Below are 22,292 nucleotides of genomic sequence, written 5' to 3' on the forward strand. Positions count from 1 at the left end.
TAGCTCTCCTATCATGAGGTAGATTTGTGCCAGAAGAGTTCTTTCTCTCTCTCTCTCTCTTTTTTTTTTTTTTGTTTTTTTTTTTTTTTTTTAATTGTGGTATTTGTGCTGAGTTTTCATTTCCATTGGCACTGTGAATGTGTCACCTCAGCACTGCTTTTCCTCTTTTACAAGTTTTGCATTCTGATGTAGATTTATATAAAGTTGTAAGTATAAGGTGGAATAGTAGGTGATGGTAGTTTGAAGATCTAATTTTCTTATTTCTGTAACAGTAAACATGAAATCTTTTGGTAATGTTTATTTTTTTTGTAAGTTTGAAGTAACATTAATTTGCAGTGATTGATGGTAAATAAATGTGATCTTTTGTTTTTTATGTCATGTAGAAAAAAAAATTCTAAGAATTACTTTTTTTATTGTAGGAATGCCCCTCGGAGCAAGGTTAGCTGAACTTACGAGACTCAAGTTGGAATATGACTTCGCTAAAAGCACACTCAAAGGTTGCAACATGACTTGGCAGGATTAGAGGAAAAGCTGTCTCCTGAAAGATCTCCATCCAAGGTGACAGGATAGAGTTGTACTCATTCAAGAAAAGGAGCAGCTACTACGGAGTATCGAAGTGTCGTTCATATACTCGTGACCCTTTACAGGTAAGTGCCTTTTATTCTTTATTATATTCTTGCTGTTCATGCTATTATATACTGTATGTCAGTCGAGATGAAATTGTAATGTTTTCAGGATAACAAAACATCATCTCTATAAGTAAAATTTTCTTACAGGTGTCTGTGAATTAGATGAAAAAATAAATCAATTGGAGTGTGGACTTAGCAAAAGCTTTAGAGGTTAGCAATAAAGCTGTGGCGGAGCGGCTGTCCCTGCAGGAACATAGACAGGAACGGACTGTTGCAGGTTGCGTGATACTGTACGCATCATGGTTAGTCTGGAGGGACAGCTGCGTCTCTGTCGGCATCTACTCTTTCCGTGTCATCGTCGTCTTCCTTAGGTTTCTCTATCTACTTCTAGTAAGGGCTCTTTATCCAGTCTCTCGTTTTACTGATATATATGGGGGACAGCAATACTCTTCAAGTGAGCACGTTGCTCTTAATATGAACGAACTTCAAAAGCGTTTGTAGAAAGACTACTTAAATCAAACTCAGAGGCTGAGAGGCAGTATGCTGAAAAGTTACGGTCTCTTGAGGAGAGCAGTGGTAATTCAGCTGTATTATCTCAGTCTATGTTATCATTATCACCACGGAGCTCGCTTTCCTCTTTGTCCCCACCTACCTCTGCGTGTATGCTGTATCTGGCATGGACCCATTAGCACCTCCTAGGTTCACCCCGGGAGAAGCAAATGGAAATGGCCCTCTCAGTGCTGTTGACCTTAGTTCAGTACACGACAGGTTAGCAGAGTTGTGTCTAACACCTGGTATGCTGAGGGCGGATCCCACAATCCTCCAACACCTCACCTTGCCAAGGCTGGGGGTGGGGTAAAACATGAGTTTATCAGTTGGCAATAAACAAGTGAAAGAATTGACTGAATACGAATTTAAACGTTGGAAATACGAGTGTTAGTGGTGCATTACTTGAAGGGTTACTGGTGACAGTGATTTGTTGTATGATATGGTCGAGGAAGAGGGAGGAAGGTTGTGGGTGGGGGGAGTGAAGATGGAAATGCACGGACAATGTCATCGGCTTGTCAGTGATGAAAGTGTAGCTGGCGATTCGGGAGTTTATGAGGCGTATCCTAAAGGATCTGTTTCTCCGCCAGAGACACCTCAGGTGCAAATAAAACTTAGGTGAGTGAAAAGTTCTGTTTTTGGTTTTTTTGGTTTTAAGGAAATATTGTGTTTAACCTGATCTCTTGCATTCTGTGGGAGATTTCTAAAAGCTAACTTTAAGACCTAGTTTGTATTTTATATATTTGGAGTTTACTAGTAAACCTTAGAAAATAGGTATTGTGATTCAGAACTCATTTAGGCTTTTTAAAGGTAGATTTTTTATTTTTTTTTTTTCTCTGGAGTACTAATTGAGATTATTAAGTTTATATTCTCAGATACTGGGGTGCATTGGTGACACTTTATTTTACTTTGTTAAGTAGAAGAAACTGAAGCCACATACTGTTAAGGCATGCTCATCCAAGCACATATCCTTGTACTGTAATATTTAGCTAAATACTTAGGATAATTGCAGTACTGTATTGGATAGGAATTTGATGTCCTTGGTTGTTTATAAAACTACAGTACCTTCAAATTATAAGCTAGTTAGTAATATTGACATGTTAACTGTACAGTAAATCTTTGTTTTTCTGATTTTGCATTTTCAAAACCTGCCTATGACCATAGAGTTTTCAGCATAAAAGGGTATGCTTGCTTGAATAAAGACAGTCATTCCTTAAGTGCAAACATCATTCTGGAGTGGGAGGTAATATTGATATCCACTGGTCAGCTGCGCAAGTTTAAGTACATTATGTCTGGAGTTGAATGTTATATGTATGCTGATTGGCTGAATGGGAATGCCATGTGCCCATTGGCTGATTGATGTCCAGGGAATGGGGTTGGGCAAAGTATTAGTCATGTCGACTGCTCATTTGGAGTGGAGCTATGATTGTCATTTGAAAATTTGTTTTATTACAGTACTAAGGTAGTGTAAAATCAAATGCATATTTTTTTATTTTTAGATTTACAATTCAGATTCAGTTGTAATTTAAAAGTAATAATTATATATATATATGAGAGAGAGAGAGAGAGAGAGAGAGAGAGAGAGAGAGAGAGAGAGAGAGAGAGAGAGAGAGAGAGAGAGAGAGCTATATGTAGCTGTAATGTGAAATATGTTTGTATAAATGTATACACAAACTTCTATGATTATTATACGTATATGGAATATATATCTGTCATGAAATCAGATAACATATAATGCAACTCTCATAGGCAATCTGATTTAATTATATGGTAAAAGTTTTATTTCGTTTTCAATTTATGGCAAACACATATTAAAATTTAAGAGAGAGAGAGAGCATCCATGTCTGTTTGACTTTACACTTACGTGGTTTCTAAGTATAACACATGTTAATGAATGGTACAGATACTAGATAAAAAAAAAACATGCAAACAGAATGGGCTGAAAGTTTTTAAATTTTTGTTTTATACTCGTATCTTATACAAGCCCATCTTATAGTATGCAAGACCTTAACAAACACACTTCTCCCACTCTTCCTTTCTAACTTAGGCTAGCTATGAACTTTTCACTGACATTCACTAATAGTTTAAAAGTAAATTAATTATTGTAGTTTTGACTTAACATATATACATACTCAAGGTTAGACAAGTTTTAATATGTGTGGTAGGAGATCATAGGACTGATACCACTTTTTGCCAGCCCCTTAGGAACTATAATAGAGAGGTTACTGTACTTACACAATTTATCCATTACAAAGCCTTGTAGCAAGACAGCTGAGTCATACCTTTAGAGTTTTAGTGCTGCAGACAGGATTCATTCTTCAATACTCAAGCAATGCAGTTACATCTTGTAGGGATGGTGCAGTCTGCAAGCACAAGGCGCATAGTGGGGGTTACCTTGTTGGCCTATGGTATTTCTATTACTGCTCTCAAAACGAAAACAGTATTGTTTAGCATTAATTAGAATGAACTGAGTGTTGATTTTTTTATTTGTTGTAAGTTCTATGCAAATGTTTAAATTTCTTATCCATTTTCTGTAAATATATTTTGAATTTTTTCCCTTCAAGAGTTCAATATCAACTTTTCCATTTTGGAAATTGTACAGTGCCATGTCCGATTTAGTAAAGTAGATTTGTCTTACAAAGATATTAAAAAGCAGTATGGTGCTCATTCTCAGTAGTATGTACACACAATAACAGAAATGTATGTTAATCACATATACATAGTACTATGTGTTACAAAAATGCCCATTTATCAGCATGTGCTTGGAAAATAAGAACTTGGCATGTGAAGATATGCTTTTAAAGGATGTATGTTTTTGTTCGTTGCAGTTAACATAGTAGATGAGTGTATTGTGTATGTTTCAGAAAAATATTTTTGTAATTGGTAATGGTTTCATGAACCTAAGATGTCTAAATATATTAGTGCTAGTACAATATTAACGATAATTTAATCAGTATTGTGTAAATGCCCTGATTTACATCAACAATAAATAACAACATATCAGCTCACACATATGATAAATATTATCAGCCTCCCAACAATTTCTGATGTTAAGGCCTTTAAATTGCCATCATTAATAATGACTAGGATAGTCTTATTTTACACCGTATTTTTTTGGTTAACTATTTCTCAATTACTATTATGCAGCTTAAAATTTTCCCTTATGAGAAGGGAAACAATATTATCAAGCTTGAATTATTAAAATCCAAACTGCACACAGCACTGCATTTAGATTGTGTAATGTCTATTGAATTTCTCAGGAAGGTAGCTGTATTACAGATATATATGGTTAAAATGCATGGTAATGTTTAAACTCAGGTTGAAATGATTTTCCACCATTCAAATTTTATGTGACCCAGTTGGGCGTTGACACTAAAACTACTCAAGGAGGAAACCACTGTGGGAGGGTTTGGTCATGATAAGGGTTAGGTCAAAGTGGTTGAAATGATGTGATGTTAGCAGCTTAATTTGGAAACTGTTTTAAGTTGAGATAAATAGTTCTCAGCCAAATATTGTAATTAAATTATCTTCATCAAGCTAAACCCGATAATGCAGGCAGGACAGTTGGCCAGTTATTTTACCTTTCAGAAACAACATAATGTTTATTGTTTATAGACTTGTGGTGACCTTTGGTTTTTATTTTTACCTGCAACCAAATTTCATGTATTTTACCTTGAATTGCAAAGCAAAAGGTTTTGTATTTTAAAAAAAAAAAAATTATAAGAATGGAGGTAAAATTACCGAGTTCACAACAGAAAAAATGGGTTTTAAAGGCTCCTGAGGTACTAAGATTTAACAGTATATTTTGCCCTAAGTGAGCACTATTTTTAGTGTGCTTTGCACAGTATTTTACGTTTGTCTTGGGATTACAATGCATTGATATTTGATTTTTTACATTTGTCCAACGTCTCTGTAACTTCACCTTGTTCCAGTTTTCACATCTCATTTGAGAACAGACCCTTCATAAATCCTATGAGAATCTAGGAATATGACTCGTTAACTATGTGCTTAGTTATTATAAAATGATCATGGTTAGTAACAATGGTTCTCCAGCACCTTCAACCCAGTGTATTGAAGTTTTCAATGCTTTTGTAACCCCCTTAACTAATTTATCTTTTGCTATATTTTTCAAAGGTCTTGAAATGCAGTTGTCTTTAGTAGAGATATTATTTTTAATTCAGTTGCAGCATCATTTAGGAAGATGAGAGAGTCCTTAAATGTTATGCAAAAGTGTACATTTTTCTTGCCATTAGAAATATTTTTATTTCTTAGATCAGTATTCAGTATAGTTCATGTGTACCAGTACCTAAACCTTTGCAAGGTAAATCACACCTTGGTGTTGCAGCTAAAAATGAATTAGATATTGTACTTAATAAGGATATAAACTTGATATAAATATTGAGATTAGTAGGAGGACAGCATTAGGTTTAGTGTCAGAACTTGTTAAAGAATAGAATTCCTCAGGTGGTTTGTAATTTAGAGGTATTGAATTGTTACAAGCTAGGTTTTTTTTTTGTTTTTTTTTGTTAATAATATTAGTATAAATTAGTTTAAAGAGAAAAAAACCTAGTCACATTTATATACGTCTAAAGTATGCCAGGAGGATATTGGTAATTAATTTAAAGAGAAAACTGAGTCACATGTCTAGACTTGCATAGGGCCTGCCAATAGGATATGTTTTTTAATGAGACGCTGAAGTTTGAACAAGTCAACGTTTTAAAAGTCGGAAAGCTGAGCAAGATGAAAGATAAAAGACAGAAAGCAATGCAACGGTGACTGAAGGGGCAGTACAAAGAATTTTTAGTAGCATGTACAGTGTGCCTTACAAAGCAAACTGCAAGTGTTTTTGCTTACTGATCGGGAAACAGGATGTTGTAATTGAAATTGAGGATATGTTGCAAAACATCTAAGAGCCATAAGCATGTACGACTATTGTTGACAATGATGATTTTGGATGTCATCATAGGGATTTTTAGTTTTAATAATAGTGCTTTTAAGCTTCGTGATACAAGCAATTTGATGTAACAGTGTAATTTTTGTTTGTTAAAGGGGTTTGTTTGTCTTAAATGTTTCGCTTTCTCAAACACATGTAAACTCATAAGGATTATATCAACTTAATGGAAATAGATGAAAATCTTTTTATACTTTGTACATTAAATATAGTTCCAGTGCAGTGTTCATACTTTATTAGATTGGTGAAGGGAGAAAGCTTCAGTGAAATATGAGATCTTGCTTTTTCCCATTTTGCGTATGTATTTTTCTTGTCTCAAACACACTACTTATGCAGTGTTTTATATACATAAAGCATAAACTCATGTTCATTTTACATGAGTGAGCCATTCATTTTATGGATTTTGGGGCAAGCATTTTATTAATTTATGTTATTATTTCTAGGTATAGCAAAGAAGAAAACCAACTAAATGTAGGTGTAGAGAGAGCGAGAAATTTGTCAATGCTCAACACTGAGGAAGGATGTAAAGTGTAAGTCTGTGAAGATTTTTTTTCCAGTAGCATTTATGTCACAGATATATAATACTGTATTCATGTTCGTTTAAAAGTGCTTTATACGTACAATCATTCATTTTACCATAAGGTTTATATAAGAATAAGTTATTAGAATTCTTAGTAATGAACTAGTATATAAATGGCCTTTAATCATGATAATAAATGATTTTTTCCAAATTTCAGATGTGTAAAAGTACAGCTTTTTCCTGCCGGGGCAGCAACGTTTACCTGCTGCACACATCTTGATGGGAACACAGAGAGACCCACGTTTGGGGAGTCCTTTGCTTTTCCTGTTGCTCCTCGTAAACTCCAGTCTAAAACCTTACAAGTTAATGTGTGGGCTGTTAGTGATACTAATGAAACGTTTGATGAAGAGTGTGTGGTGAGTAATCTTGGCATATGCATTTGTGAGAATGGAACAGTGATTATGTTGTGCTAATCGAGTAAAAACAAGATGTTTCCCTAGGGAGGTCTGATGGGCTAGTAAGCCTTAGGCCAGCCAATTGTAAAAGTTACAAAATATGCTGGGAATTTCTTATAGTTTAATACAGATCCTTGAAGATTTATTTTATTCTTATGTATTGCTTTCTTGAGCACATGATACAAGTAGCATTTTATACTAACTTCTCCTTGATGGCCTTGACAAATGTAATTTAATATTTCAGGGTTATGCTCAAATAAGTTTAGCAGATTTCTCGCTAGACACGCCACAAACGCGTTGGTACAACATATTAAACTTTGCCATGCTTGAAACCTGATCATCTTACAAGGGATGATCTGTCTTCCAAGTCATCAACGTTATTAAGATTCCGTTCCTTTCAACTTCGAATGTTAAGGTAAGTTTTGATTTCTTTGTCTGGCCATTTTGTAGCTTTTAAGTGCATTGCTTGCATTTTACTCTCCAAGTTCAGAGCAGGATCCATGTAACAGATGTATTCTGAACCAGGCTAGTTTAGGATTGTGTGTAAAATTTGTTCTTGCTTGCATAGTTAAGAGGTAATTTTACTTACAGTTAATGTAACTTACATTTAATTTTTTGGAGGAAAAATTATATAATAAACATCATTACACAGGATATTTCTCAGTTATATGAACTCATGGTTATTTGAGAATCTATAAGATAGATTGACACAAAATTTACTTTTTCAGCCATTTATATAATAGCCTAATTATCTTTGCGCATTGTTTGATGGAAGTAAGATTTTTCTTTGATACATGTTTTGTGCAAAATGCTCATCTCCTTATTTCTTGTTACTGTAGTGTACGTACTAGTAAATGAAGTAGATATAAGAAAAAGTGTTGGTGTTCAGGCTGAGTACTGACAGAGCTTGTTGAATGAATATTTTATTACATACATCATTTCTTGAAAGACACTTTTATACAGATGTTATTATTGTAAGTGAACCAATTAGAAGAAAGAGACTTGGTGACTCATCTTTGCATTTTCTTCAAGAAAATTTTAAACATTTTTCTCTTCACAGGAGGAAAGCAGTGATGAGAGTACCATCATATCTTCCCAGACCTCTACCTTAACCCGTAATTTGGGACCTGAGGCCTTGCGATTAAACCTTCATCTTACTTCAGAGGACTTTGAACATGTGATAGATTCAGACGATGATGACGAAGAGGAAGAGAGGAAGATGAAGAACCTGAAGAATGCCAAGAAGTTGTCATGGAAGAGGCTTTGGAAAATGCTGTAAGTATTTGTTCATGTATTTACCATCCCCACTAAAGAGATGTTAAATGGCCTAATATACAGTAATATTATGTGTTTTGATGTTGAGCTTACTGATTTTCTTCCTTGATGTTTTGGTTTTTGGAATGCGGTTTCTTTTTTAAAAAGATGGCTTTAGTTTTTACGGATAATGCTTTTTTGAGTTTTAAAACTTAATTCCCCTTGCATGTTCTTAATTTTTGCCGTATTTCCTTCAGCTGGAGTGCCTAATGCTGTTTTAATATTTCAAATCTTCAGTGTTTTTATCATATTTTTATTACCATTTTTCACATATTTGATGTAAGATTTAATGTTATTGTAAGAAATTCCTACCGTGCTTTAATGATGTTGAAATGTTTGAAAGATTTCTTGATGTTAAGATTTAATGATAGCTTTGTTGTAAAGCACTTTTTTGGCTGCACCTAGCATGATTGTTTTGCTCATTTGGCAATGTTGCACGCCTGCACAGGAGGATACAGCTGTTGAAGGCGACTCCACTGATCAGCTGGTGGAGATGGCTGATAAGGAGACCAACACAGAATGCATGTTCATGCCTCTGTCGGCCAGCTTAGCAGGCTCTCGGACATCCCTGGCTGCGTCCAAGATGGATGCCACTCAACCCAAGCCAGGGATACCTGTCATTAAGAGGTCTCAAACCTTTACCCCTTCGGCAGCCGTTGGCAAGAGCAACTACGTATGTCGGGTAAGATTGTGATCGAGTTTTGTATGATTTTATCCAGAGATTATTTTCTCACTAATTTTGTGACCACAGTTCAGCTTTAGAGCATCAGGTAAAGATTGGGGTTTCTTTTCTTATATGTTCCAGGAGAATGCGGTGTTTAATAACATCATCTCCCTCTTTTGATGGGTTGTTCAATCTATTTACAAGGAATTCCAGTAATATTCATCTTCCAGGAATAGTGCATTTTATATTTTGTGCTAGCTTTGGAGTTAGGAAATGACAGCTTTTTGAACTGTTCCATTTTATCTACAGTAGAGGGTTTAGTTTTAGATCAGTAAAAAAAATCTGTGGGTGAACAGATGGAAGAGAAAGTTGACATTCAGATTGTCTCATTAGTCATAAACTTCTTGCTGTTACTGACCCATTGTAGATGCACTAAATTATAAGTTAACCCTCTTACGCCGAAGCGGTAAAAAAAAAATTGTCTCCCGTGTGCCGGAGGTGTTTCAGAGTGAGCGCGGAAGCGGAAAAAATATTTTTTTCAAAAAATCACAGCACGCTTAGTTTTCAAGATTAAGAGTTCATTTTTGGCTCCTTTTTTTGTCATTGGCTGAAGTTTAGTATGCAACCATCAGAAATGAAAAAAGTTATCATTATCATATATAAATAATGCGATATATGATAGCGCAAAAACAAAATTTCATATATAATTGTATTCAAATCGCGCTGTGCGCAAAACGGTTAAAGATAACAAGTTACTTTTTTTTCGTTGTAATGTACACTAAATTCCAATCATTTTGGTATATAACACATTGTAAAACGATAAAAGCAACACAGAGAAAATATTATCACAAAATAATGCATGAATTCGTAACGCGTGGACGTAAACAAATATTTTTTTCAAAAATTCATCATAAATCTAAATATTGTCCTAGAGACTTCCAATTTCTTTCAAAATGAAGACAAATGATTGAATATTACTATACTGTAAGAGTATTAGCTTACAATTGCAGTTTTTGACCATATCTGACGAGTTAAAGTTGACCGAATGTCTAATTTATATATATATATATATATGCAATTTTTTCGGAAATAAGAAAAGCTACAACCTTCAAATATTTTTTGTTTTATTCTACATGAAATTGCGCACATTTTCATATATAAAACTCTATGAAATGCCTAATATGAAACGGAGCAAATATTCCGAGAATGGGACGTACGCATTTTGGAGATTTGTTGCGGAGAATCTGCGCGCGGAGGGAAGGAAAGATTTTTTTTTTAATTCACCATAAATCTAAATATTTTGCTAGAGACTTCAAATTTGTTTCAAGATGAAGATAAATGACTGAATATTACTAGACTGTAAGAGTTTTAGCTTACAATTGCGTTTTTCGACCATTTCGGTAGAGTCAAAGTTGACCGAACGAGGTTTTTTTTCTATTTATCGTGATTTATATGCAAATATTTCAAAAATGAGAAAAGCTACAACTTCAATTATTTTTGTTGTATTCTAAATGAAATTGCGCACATTTTCATATATAAAACTTTATGTAACTGCTAATTTAAAATAGTGCAAACATTACCACAATCGCACATATGATTTTTTCGGAAGAGTTACCGCGCGGACATAAAGAAAATGTTATTTTTCATAAATTCACCATAAATCGAAATATTGTGCTAGAGACTTCCAATTTGTTGCAAAATGAAGGTAAATGCTTGAGTATTACTAGAATATAAGCGTTTTAGCTTACAATTGCGTTTTTCGACCATTTCGGTAGAGTCAAAAGTTGACCGAAGGTTGAAATTTTGGCAATTATCGTTATTTATATGAAAATATCTCAAAACTGATAAAAGCTACAACCATGGGTTGTTTTAGTTGTATTGTGCATGAAATTGCGCACATTTCCATATATATAAAACTTTATATAACGGCTAATTTTAAAATGGTGCAAACATTACCACAATCGCATGTATGATTTTTTTTCGGAAGTTACCGCGCGGACGTAAGGACAAAGTTTTTGTTTTTTCATAAATTCACTATAATTGAAATATTGTGCTAGAGACTTCCAATTAGTTGCAAATTAAGGTAAATGATTGAATATTACTAAAATATAAGAGTTTTAGCTTACAATTGCGTTTTTCGACCATTTCGGTAGAGTCAAAGTTGACCGAAGGTTGAAATTTTGGCAATTATCGTTATTTATATGAAAATATCTCAAAACTGATAAAAGCTACAATCATGAGTATTTTATTGTTGTATTCTACATATAAATGTGCACATTTTCATATATAATACTTCATGTAACGGATAATTTACAATGGTACAAAAATTATGTCAAAGTGACGACATAAGTCCGAGATATGTCACAGATACTTTTTAGTGCGGCAAGAAATTCGCGCTTGCGCGCCTGCGTAACGATTGTAAACAAACAACACCTTGATCCGTAAACTCCCCAGCATCCCCCAAGGTGCGTGATTCAAAGTTTTAGGCTGGTAGGCCTATAAGTATTTTTCCGCGAATTTTAAAAAAAAACTTTTGTAAGTCGACGTAAAATACGTCCAGTCGGCACACGGGAGACAAAAAATTTCAACGTAAAATACGTCCAGTCGGCGTAAGAGGGTTACTTATCTGGCAGTCATTTCTTGAAAGAGTCGAAGTGCACAAGTAGAAAATTTTGCCTTTAAAAATTTAATTTCAAAAAGTAGTACTATATGATAGATTTTGTGATATTAGTTTCTCTCCACTATTTTGAAAATAAAGAAATAAAAAAACTGTTAGATGTTTGTTAAATGTTTTGAGCAAGAGATAACAGAAATAAGTAGTAGTCATGGGCATAAGGCCAGACATCATTTTAGAATTTAAATTGAATTTGTACATAATAATCACTTTTCATTTATCTCATGAAGCATGTAAGTTATATGCAGAAAAGTACAGTCAGATATGTAAAATTAAAAGTAGAGTCAGTGGTGGACATCAAATGCACAAGATTTACTTACAAATTTTGTACTATTCACTCTATATAATTTGCATATCAGGGATAATTTTTCATATTTTTGGAATTGTTATTGTCTATTGATCGTGTCTTTATTAATTGCACTCTTTCCATTCAGGATATTCACCTTTTAGATATATGAAGAGGAGTCTGTCCAACTCTGTAATGTTTTTTATTTGTTAAATAGAATAATTATAGGAGTCTTTTGACTTTTGGTAATTTTTTTTTCTTAAACTAATAGGGTTTTTATGTTCAATTGTAGCTCTCTCTCTCTCTGTTTTTTTGTGCAAATGATTTTTGCATTGCTTTGCTTTGACGTTGATTATGCAGTTTTATAATAATATAAATTGCTAAGATATTCTTTAGGGAATATAAATTGCTAAGATATTCTTTAGGAAAGAGAGTATGAACAGAAACTTGACATAAATGCTTTGTATTGCTTGAAAGGTTGGTCTAATGCATAGGTAGAGTAATAACGAGAGAAAGACCTGAATATTTAGTTTTCAAGCTTTTGAACATTTTTTTTGTTTGTAATAGCATAGATATTAATGCTGTTTTTGACTCCTTGTGCAGCTTATACCACAGCTCTTGTTAATGTGATTTTATCTAAAACTTCTTCATAATTATTCCTTCACTGGTGACAGTGAATTTCTGTGGTAATTTCATGTAGAAACTTTACAGAAAAATTAACTGTAAGTTTGATGTTCTAATAGTTGTTGGATCTGGTGGGCAAGGTTTTATTTTTCAAATTTGATTTTTTCAGCTTAATCGCAGTGATAGTGACAGCTGTGTGCCTATGTATAGACGAGCACCATTTCCAGCGGGTACTGCCGAACGCCGATCTTTAAGATGGAAAGGTCGCTTAGGAGGATCATTAAGATTGTCTTCAAGGTCATCTGGATCAGGTAATATAAAATTCTGGTGTTTAGGCCTTTTTACTATGCAAATATTATGGGTTATCAACCATTGTGTGCTATTGGCAATATTTTTTCCTTTTAGGGATTTTAAGTATGAAGCTTTCAACACCTTAGCTCCAAATATTTTATTAAAGTCTCACGCACATTGCCTGTTTATTCGCAAAGGTGATACCACCCTTAGTTATCCATGTACACATCTCGTTCAACTACAGTAGGGCCTCGATAATCGCGGGGATAGGGCCCTGAACCCCCCATGATAAGTAAATACCCGTGTTATCCTGGTACCCCCTTCAAAAATTGCTAAAAACTGGCTACTTTAATAGTTAACCCACCCAAGACCATTATTCCAATGTTTGTAACTGCCTACTTTAGTTCAAACACCAAATATGTCTTCAACTATCACCTTAAACTAAACTCAAGATAGTTTCAAAGTTATTTTACAACATTAGCCTTAAAAATATATGTAGTATATGTGCTACTGTACATATGTAGCCTACTAGCCTATGAATTACAGCTAGAAGCCTACATATGCATGCTCATGTAGGCCTCTTTTCTTCACAACGCATGTTAATATATTACACGTAATAACCTTCATCTGACGTTTAGGCTTCTTTCCAATAAGAGTAAAAAGAATTGGGGCTTTTGGATGCCACGCATAAATTAACTTTTTTTTCAATACGGGTACAATTTAAAGAACACGGCGAACACGAATTCAATAACAACATAAACAAAACGTGGTTAGGCCAGTGTTGCCAAATGGGAATGGCAATTTCTTGCTAGATTTTGCTCCATAAATTGCTTAAAAATTCACATCATACACAACAATGCCACCCAGCCAATTTCGACCGATTGCTCTCTTTTTCGAATCAAACATGTTTCTAACATACACAGTGTACTTGTACATTACGTTACATGATTCCTAATAATTGCGAAACCTATTCTGTTCAATTCCTGAAAATGGTTTTGCAAAATTTTGTTCTTTTTCTTACATGTTATATCAAACATAGTAGAATAAAAGAAATATTAAACGTAACATTACAAAGTTTTGATGTCAAAATACTTATGCTAGATGTATTTGAAAACAAATGCAAGTTTTCCTGCCAGATGCTGGATTGAAAATTTTCTTGCTAATTACCTCAAGAAAATGAAAGCTAGCATTAAAAATGCAAAATTGGTAACACTGGACTCAACAGATCCGTGTTAGTAGTTCAAATGATAGTTATTGTATCTTTAACAATATCAAAATAAACGAAGTCGCAAAACCGAGTCTATTCATGTTTTTCTAAACACGTAGCCTGAAAGGAAAACTTTATTTTGTTTGTTTCATTGTGCCACAAACCCCTGACAATGCAGAGTACATATGATCATTCTAAACTATTATTTACTACCAGAATAACAATGATATTGTGTATTGAAAATGAATGTTACGTATATTCCCAAACTTTATTACTACCATGACTAGTACTATTACAATTTTGAAAGATAATCTTGCTGTGAACTCTACCTAATTTGATTTTCATATACGTACGTACATTTTGTCAGCTGCTGGCTTTGCATAGATAAAAGTTGATTACACTTATATGAAATTATTCCACGAATAGCCTTTTTATTATGAAGATATGACGATAATATATACAAGGTAAAAAATGGTTTTACGTATTTCGTTTACGCTTGGTCGCAGATTGAGAGAGAGGAGAGAGACGAGAGAGAGAGGAGAGAGAGAGAGAGAGAGAGAGAGAGAGAGAGAGATATTCTTTCTTCAGATCTCCATTACATGAAGAATGAGTAAAAATGTATTTTATTTTAACCTTTGGAAGCCACCATTGAATATCAGCATTGACAACTTAAACACAACTCGATAAACGCTTGATAGTTATGAGAGATGACGTCAGCAACCAGCTGTTTTAGAGAGAGAGAGTGAGAGAGAGAGACTTTTGCCTGATTTGGGTGTAACATTGACAGATATCCATTAGCAGAAGTTGAATAATAGTTGTGTATTGAGAATAATGATCATTTTAATAAAACTGTTGTTTTACTGTTTCTAATCATATTGCATGTATTATTACCATATTATAGTATTATGATATGAAACATAGCAATCTACCATTTGCCTTCTGTTTTTTTTTACACTCTTAAAATAATCAACTGATGTAGTTTTACCAATTTCATCATGATATGAACATAGCAATCTACCATTTGCCTTCTGGTTTTGTTTACACACTGAAAATAATCAACTGATGTCGTTTTACCAATTTCATCACTGTTTTTAGTTGCCGAATGGAACTTAATTCAGAGATGTGCTATAATATGTAACGTGAGAATGGTTGGTTTTTATTACCTTTATTTGTCAGTTAATATCATAGTGTGAATCTGTTCATGTATGTTGGTGGTTATCGCACTGCAACTAGGTTTAGCCTACCAATGAACGTCATACATATACCTTGAATAGGCTATTTATTATGAAGATATGCCAATAATATATAAGGTGAGAATAGTTTTATTACCTTTATTGTCAGTTAATATCATAATGTGAGATGTTTCATGCATGTTTTGGTGATTATCGGACCGTGGCAGAGGCTTAGCCTACCGATAAACATCGCATACGCAACACGTTTGTCCCGCGATGCTGCGATTCATACCAGCAATAGAGCATGAGAAGCGGTCCAAGAAAAAACCTGTGAATGACTGATTCCGTGATTACTGATCCGTGATTAAGCGATGCCCCACTGTAAATTGATTACATACACTTTTGGCTCTCTATACTTTAGGGAGAATTGTAAGGGGCAAAAGAACATGGATGTAGTTTTTTGTAGTGTAGACGATATTAATTTTGTTTAAAACGACTGTTGAGATCTCAGTTCTCAGTTATTTGAGAATAGCCAGCTGTGTGTAATTTAGAGTAGTGTCACCTCAGAAAATAAGAAGTAATTTGTCTTGTATGGAAAGGGAATTTGTTATGTGAGAATTTAAAAACCGAAAAAATATGATCTCTTAAGATTAAAATAAAATAAGAAAATTTCGAAAGTACTCCTTGAGTATTTTGCAAATAATTTTGAGTCTTTTAGTTTCAACTATTGATGTCTTTTTCAAGGATTTCTTGTTGATTTTCCATCAGTACCTTGTTACATTGATATACAGAGATGTTTTAGTAATTTGTCACTTTGATTTGAGTTTTAAATAGGGACCAATGACTGTTCCATGGTAACCTATTATGTACTATGGGTTTATTTTTTCCTCTTCTCAAAAATGCAGGGATGAAAGGTGGGCCGAAAAAAATAACATCTCTTGATCTTGAGTTAGATCTGCAGCACAGCGTCGACGGTTGCATCAGCTTCATGAAGAAATTAGATGGATTGCGAAATATGAAGAGCCAGCTGGAAGGGGTAAAGGGCTCTCCAGATCCACCTTCCTGGTTGTCTGATCAGAACACTATGACAAGTGTTTTAAGCCAAGTAAGTTGATCTGGTACAGTTCACCAAGAAGTTCATATAGCCCATTAAGTATATTTTACTTTTTATTCCTAATAAAATTTGTATATATCGTGACTATCAGTAGAACAAACAATTTATTGGCCAGATTTCATCAGTTGACTGTTATGGTGAAATTGTAGTGAAAACATAATTATTTGTAATTTTATAATTGCAAAAGTTTATCATATTTCTTTAGGAGTTGAGTTACCATTGACGTTGCTCATTCAGATTTGCTTGAAGATCAGGGTAACTTCCCATGGAGGTTCTTATGTCAGTTTTTCTTGGACAATATGTATCTTGCACACGCACAAGTAGCCCATGCAGCATACTCATATATTTTACACTTGTAGCAACCTGTAACCCTCATGAATATATTCATAAAACTATTTGTATGACCAGTGGTTTTATAAAGTGAAAGGAAAGAACTGTGTTCCTGATAAGTCCGTCTGTTTTTCGTACTAAATTATATTGTGGAGAAGGTTACAGAGCAGTGGTATGTTTAGTTTGAGGTCTTTACAAATTATATAGGTTGAATTTTTCTCTTATATTTTCTTATTTGGGAGATAGAGAAATGACAAAGAATTTTATTAGGTGAACATACAGTCTTGTTTATGAAAATATAATATAGAAGATTTGATAGACATATGGTTGTTGGTATTTGCATATAACGGTTTGTATTTTTTTATAGGCTACGAAAGGTGGTGGCGTGAAGTCTCCAGAAGATCGAAGGATGGAAAAAATGCTTAGGAAAACTTCGCGTGAAATTCATAAGCTTCGTAATTCAAAGACACCCAGAGGACAGCCAGATGTTGTCTCTTTCAAGTGAGTACTATATTATACGTATTTTGCTTCAGTATTTTGTTATGATGGTGGTGTTTAGCTTCTTGACTTTTTATTTTCATTTTTGTTTTTTCTTACCCAAGTTTGTCAAAATTTGCACATTGAATGCAAGTAATTTCATAAATTGGCCGTTATTCTCATCATGCATGACTTTTACAGGGAAAAAATGGCTTTCTTCCTGAAATCCAGTCCTACTATACCTCCATTGTCAGTAGAACTGGACAGTGAAGTGACGTCGCCCTCTGAACCGCTCAGCCCCATTAATCCCACCGCAAATGTCACGTTACCCTCATACTCATCCGCCACTTCAGACGTCAAGTCAAGATTACAACTTGCAAACTCTGAAACCATGTCTGGTTGAAACATACTCCGGTTCAGTCATCGCCTCCTGCATCATCCCCATCGTCACCTGTTCCCACCTCAAATACTGCTCTACCTTCAAATATGTCTGGCTCTTCCTCGCCCCTGGTGAGGCAATTGGCAGCCAGGCAGTCTAACACTGGAGCCATTCCTAAGGTCTTCCGGCCTGATGTTCTGTTCAGCACGGAAGATCAGGGAGTGGAAGTCTGATTTATCGTTAGATTTAGGGTTTCATTTGTGGTCATATTTGTATATGGATACACACACATATATAAATGTAGATAACAGTAATTACACAAAACACATGTATAGTCTTTCATAAATAAAGTTTTATACCTGCTTATACAATATAGATATTTACATGTTCATACATTAACACTTTAGTATACACACATCCATATGTACAGTATATGTGTATGTATATCCATGTATATTATATGTGTATGTATATTTATATGTATATTTCATCAATGTATGTATAGATATGCATACGGATATGCATTTGTACATATTAAAATTATATTAGAGCATGAATGGTTGCTTTAATATGTGTACATATATATATATATTATATAAATATATATGTTGTGTGTTTGTGTATGTTTCTGTATGTATGTATTTGTATATTAATTCATGACTTCTTCCATCCAGTGCCACTTGAATCTTTTATATTATTTATTTTTTGAGACCCCAGAGAGCAGCTGTTAACTCCTGTTGCAATGTTTGTACTGCATTCTTGTTCATATTTCTCCCTTTCCCCCATCACCAAACTTTTGGCTAAATCTTTGTGACTTCATAATTTTAAGTGACTCATCTGATTACATTGTCCAATATTAAAATTGTTTAACCTTCTGAGATTTTGGGAGGTCCCAAAATTCATCTGTGGCAAATTAAACATTGCCCAGTTGAGGACATCTCGGTGTTTATTTTCTGTTGCTTACTTGGAATTTAATTTTCATGATATGAAGCTGGTTTGGTATCAATTTGAAGCTAAATACCTCAACTCTATTATAAAATTATCAAAATTGGAAAACAACAAAAGGAACAAGTCAAAATGACATGTCTTTTCACTGAAAATTTTTGGCCGATGACTTCATTTGGCATCATCAGAATCTCGAGGGTTGGGAATAGAATGTCATTTGATGTCATCAGAATCTCAAAGGTTAACAGTAAGACACACTGCCTCCACAGCGTGGAAAACCACTCACGGTACATTAAAAAAGAAAGAAAAAAAAAAAAAAGCTATGATGCAGCTGCATTTCATTGGGGTTCTCTGTAATCTAACAAAGAGGCTTCCATATACTTGTGGTCCTGGATGGAGGATTCCTCGCGCCTCATTCACTCATTAAGGCAGCGAGATTCCATGAGAGGAGTATTCTATTCTCTCAAGGCTCTTCACAATAATTACAATGTAATTACCATAAAAAATGTAATCTATTTATGAATTTGAGTGTAATGGAAGATAGTGTAGAGAAAGTTTAGTTTCAAAAAGCTGATGAACTATGTAGATTGGTTAACATCTATAAAACTTATATTTGCCATATTAGCAGATAAAAGGTTGTACTAGTCTTTTATGAGGAACTGTAGGTAAGAAGAATGAACATAACTTATTTTCTGTCTTCCAGATTACATTATATGGTTAATTTATAGCCAAGATGATATATTGGCATTATTTTGCTCACAAGGCAAAAACTTTTCTCTCTTAGGTAACAGTTTGTTCCTTTTTTATTGTTTCTGTGAAGCCCACTTGTCTTGGGTAGTGATGGAATGTCACAAAATGGGGTAATGGTGAGGAATTCTGTGCCTTCCACTGGTGATAAATCCCTTTCGTTTTCCAGAGAAGGGAGTCTCAACAATTCATTGTACTCAGTATTGAAAATTAAAAGAAATTTTCTAAGAGACATAAGCTGTAGAAAGCATTACAACCCGGTGAAGAGAAGCTGGTGTTCAAAAAAATTCTCAGATGCTAGAAATACCAAGAGTTACCTCTGTACCTGCTTTATCTCTCCTGAAGTTGCCTTCTTATTAAAATAAAACACTTGCCGAATAGATTATAAACAAAGTTTCTATACAGTATATATAAAAAATAAAAAACTTTTTCAAGATATTTATGTATCTGCTTTCTAGATTGAACCCTTGTATCATCCTCCTCCTCTTGTTTCAAAAGTCAGTTTTATGAACTCAAAACCAAATTACTTTTTATATATTTGTATATTTAATAGGGCCAGACTTATGAAAAATATTTATATAGAATTGTATATTGTTATTTTATGATAGTTGTCATCAGCTAACAGGTGATTGTTAAATAGTAGAAGTGTCATAATTGAATACTAACTTGTTAACATTCACATTTTCATCCTGTTTTGTTAAACCAAAAATTTTATTGTAAATATGTACATAGAAACGCTATATCCACGTGCCTTTGCAAGGTACAAATTATTTATGCTAACAAAGAAAGAAATTAAGTGCTCGTTTCATTTTCCTGATTTTTCATAAGAGGATTTAACTTTTTTTAATGGGAGAAAAATATAGCAAGAAAATATTACATGTCTTATCACCTCGACTTCTAAGTGTTTGCCTCATAACACTTTATCAATGAAATAAAAATCATTTACAAAAAAAAAAAGGCAATAATTCAATGACTCCCTCTGTATCCTTACGTGTGGTTTCTATACCTTTACCCTTTTCTGCATGGTTATACTAATCTCGCTCTCCCCTGATACTGTGAAAAGAGGTAAAGTCTTTTGTGTGCTGAGGAACCAGATTCATGTAACTCCCACAGAGTGGGTTGTGGAAAAAACACTACCGCCAGTTGGTGTCATTACAATTTTTCATATAGTTCCAATGAAACTGGCAAATGGGTGCTTACTGGGTGTAGTCTACTTTGTTTTCTTTTAACTAAGAATGATGATTCAGCCGGTAAGTAAGGTTCTTGCTGCTGCTTTACCATGAAGTCAGGACTGGTATCTGTATTTACACAATTTTTTTTTTATTTTTTATTTTTTTTTTTTTATAACGTTAGAATTTGTTGGAGCAGCTGTGATTTAATAGGATTTGTTTGAGCAGCAGTAGATTCAGTAACATTTGTTGGAGCAGCTGCGATAATAGTAATTGCTGGAGAAGTAGTTGATCCAGTAGGATTTGTTGGAGCAGCAGAAGATTCAATAGGATTTATTGGAGTAGTTGTAGATTCAATAAGATTTGTTGGAGCAGTAGTAGATTCAGTAGGAGTTGGAGCAGCAGCAGATTTAGTAGGATTTGCTGGATTAGTAATAGATTCATAGTGCAGTAGTAGATTTAGCAGGATTTGCTAATGTACTCTTGCTCAGCAGAGTATATTAAGAGGAACTATTACTACGCAATTCTTCTGGTATAAGCAAAAAAAAACAATAATAAAACACGATAAAAATGAATGTGTAGTAGTATATGATGATTCCTATTGTTCATTTGCCCGAGTAAGGCCGGAGAAGTGGAGGAAGGGCCGTTGCAAAATATCTATTGTGTGATCTTAAGAATATTGACTTGCTAACATTGGTTATGCTACCTCCAGGTTAACCCAAAATCCTAGCCTAACCCTGGCTAGTTCATGAAAACACTAATTTCAAAAATGATTTGGACTTCAAAGAAATATAGATGATGTATATTGCCTTTTCAAAAGTTTTCTTGAAAAAATTAAGTGTATGCTCTAAAAGAATAGAGATTTTTAAATTGAGCAGGTCGGTATCTTTTATTTTGTTAGTAAATCTAAATTATTTCCCAAAAACTTTAAGTGGAAATTGAGACCCAAGAGAATGTTTCTTAACTCATATTTTCTCCTTCGATTACCGGGGGGTTCGCCCCCTTGGACCTGGCTGGAGTTTTTGGCTGCCCCCAAACTCCTACGGTAAAGCATGAAGCCTGTACTCCACATGTAACTGAATGATTGAAAGGGCCGTCCCAGAGACTCATCTTACTACTAACTACTACTGTTTAGGGTGTGGATTAGAATATCGGCGAACTTGTCATCGATATATGAATTTAAGGGCCACAAGGCCACGTTAAAAACACAACAGAAATATGTTGCCTGGTACATATTAATAAATGGCAAGTGCTTATTCAATCAATGGAAGCCTAGATGCACCCTATTCAGAAAAATTATCTAAAAATTACATCATTGGTATATACATACACTACATATGTATTGCATTTGCCTTGTGTTCACAGCTAATTTACTTTCTTTTCCTCCATCTCCAGTTATTAGAGAATCAGATGACTCAACAAATGAATAAAAATTAAAGCAAATTATTAAATATTGGTTCTGCCTCCCTTACAAATATCTTTTTTTCCCTGCATCTGTGACTTCTGGGTAAACTGTATTGCATTCTATTTTTGCTGCTGTTCATATCTGTTTTTGAATACGGCACTACAGTGACTACTTAGAGCAATTTTTAATTATCTTTTTTATGACTCTTCATAATGATGCAGGATGAAATTATCCCCATTCTGCTTCTTCCTGTAAAATATTTTTCATTTGCTTTTGAAAGGTTTTCATTGTTGTTTCATTATCAAGCTGAATGAGTTTTATGATAAATGATTTGATATATTATTATAGCTATATATTGGTTTCTTTCTTATCATCTTTGTTTTTTGGGCTATT

The 22,292-nt window shown here is 34.0% G+C and overlaps 1 protein-coding gene and 1 pseudogene across 1 annotated transcript in view; one reads left to right on the forward strand and one right to left on the reverse strand.

Moving 5' to 3' along the window:
- The window catches only part of LOC135200004 (glycogenin-1-like), a 247,778-nt gene that overhangs the window by 65,957 nt on the left and 159,529 nt on the right, over positions 1-22,292 (reverse strand). The gene's annotated exons all lie outside the window — the stretch shown is intronic.
- Positions 278-20,121, forward strand: LOC135199903 (protein kibra-like; annotated as a pseudogene).

The sequence above is a fragment of the Macrobrachium nipponense genome, chromosome 26 (genome assembly GCF_015104395.2).
Source record: "Macrobrachium nipponense isolate FS-2020 chromosome 26, ASM1510439v2, whole genome shotgun sequence".
Classification (NCBI taxonomy): domain Eukaryota; kingdom Metazoa; phylum Arthropoda; class Malacostraca; order Decapoda; family Palaemonidae; genus Macrobrachium; species Macrobrachium nipponense.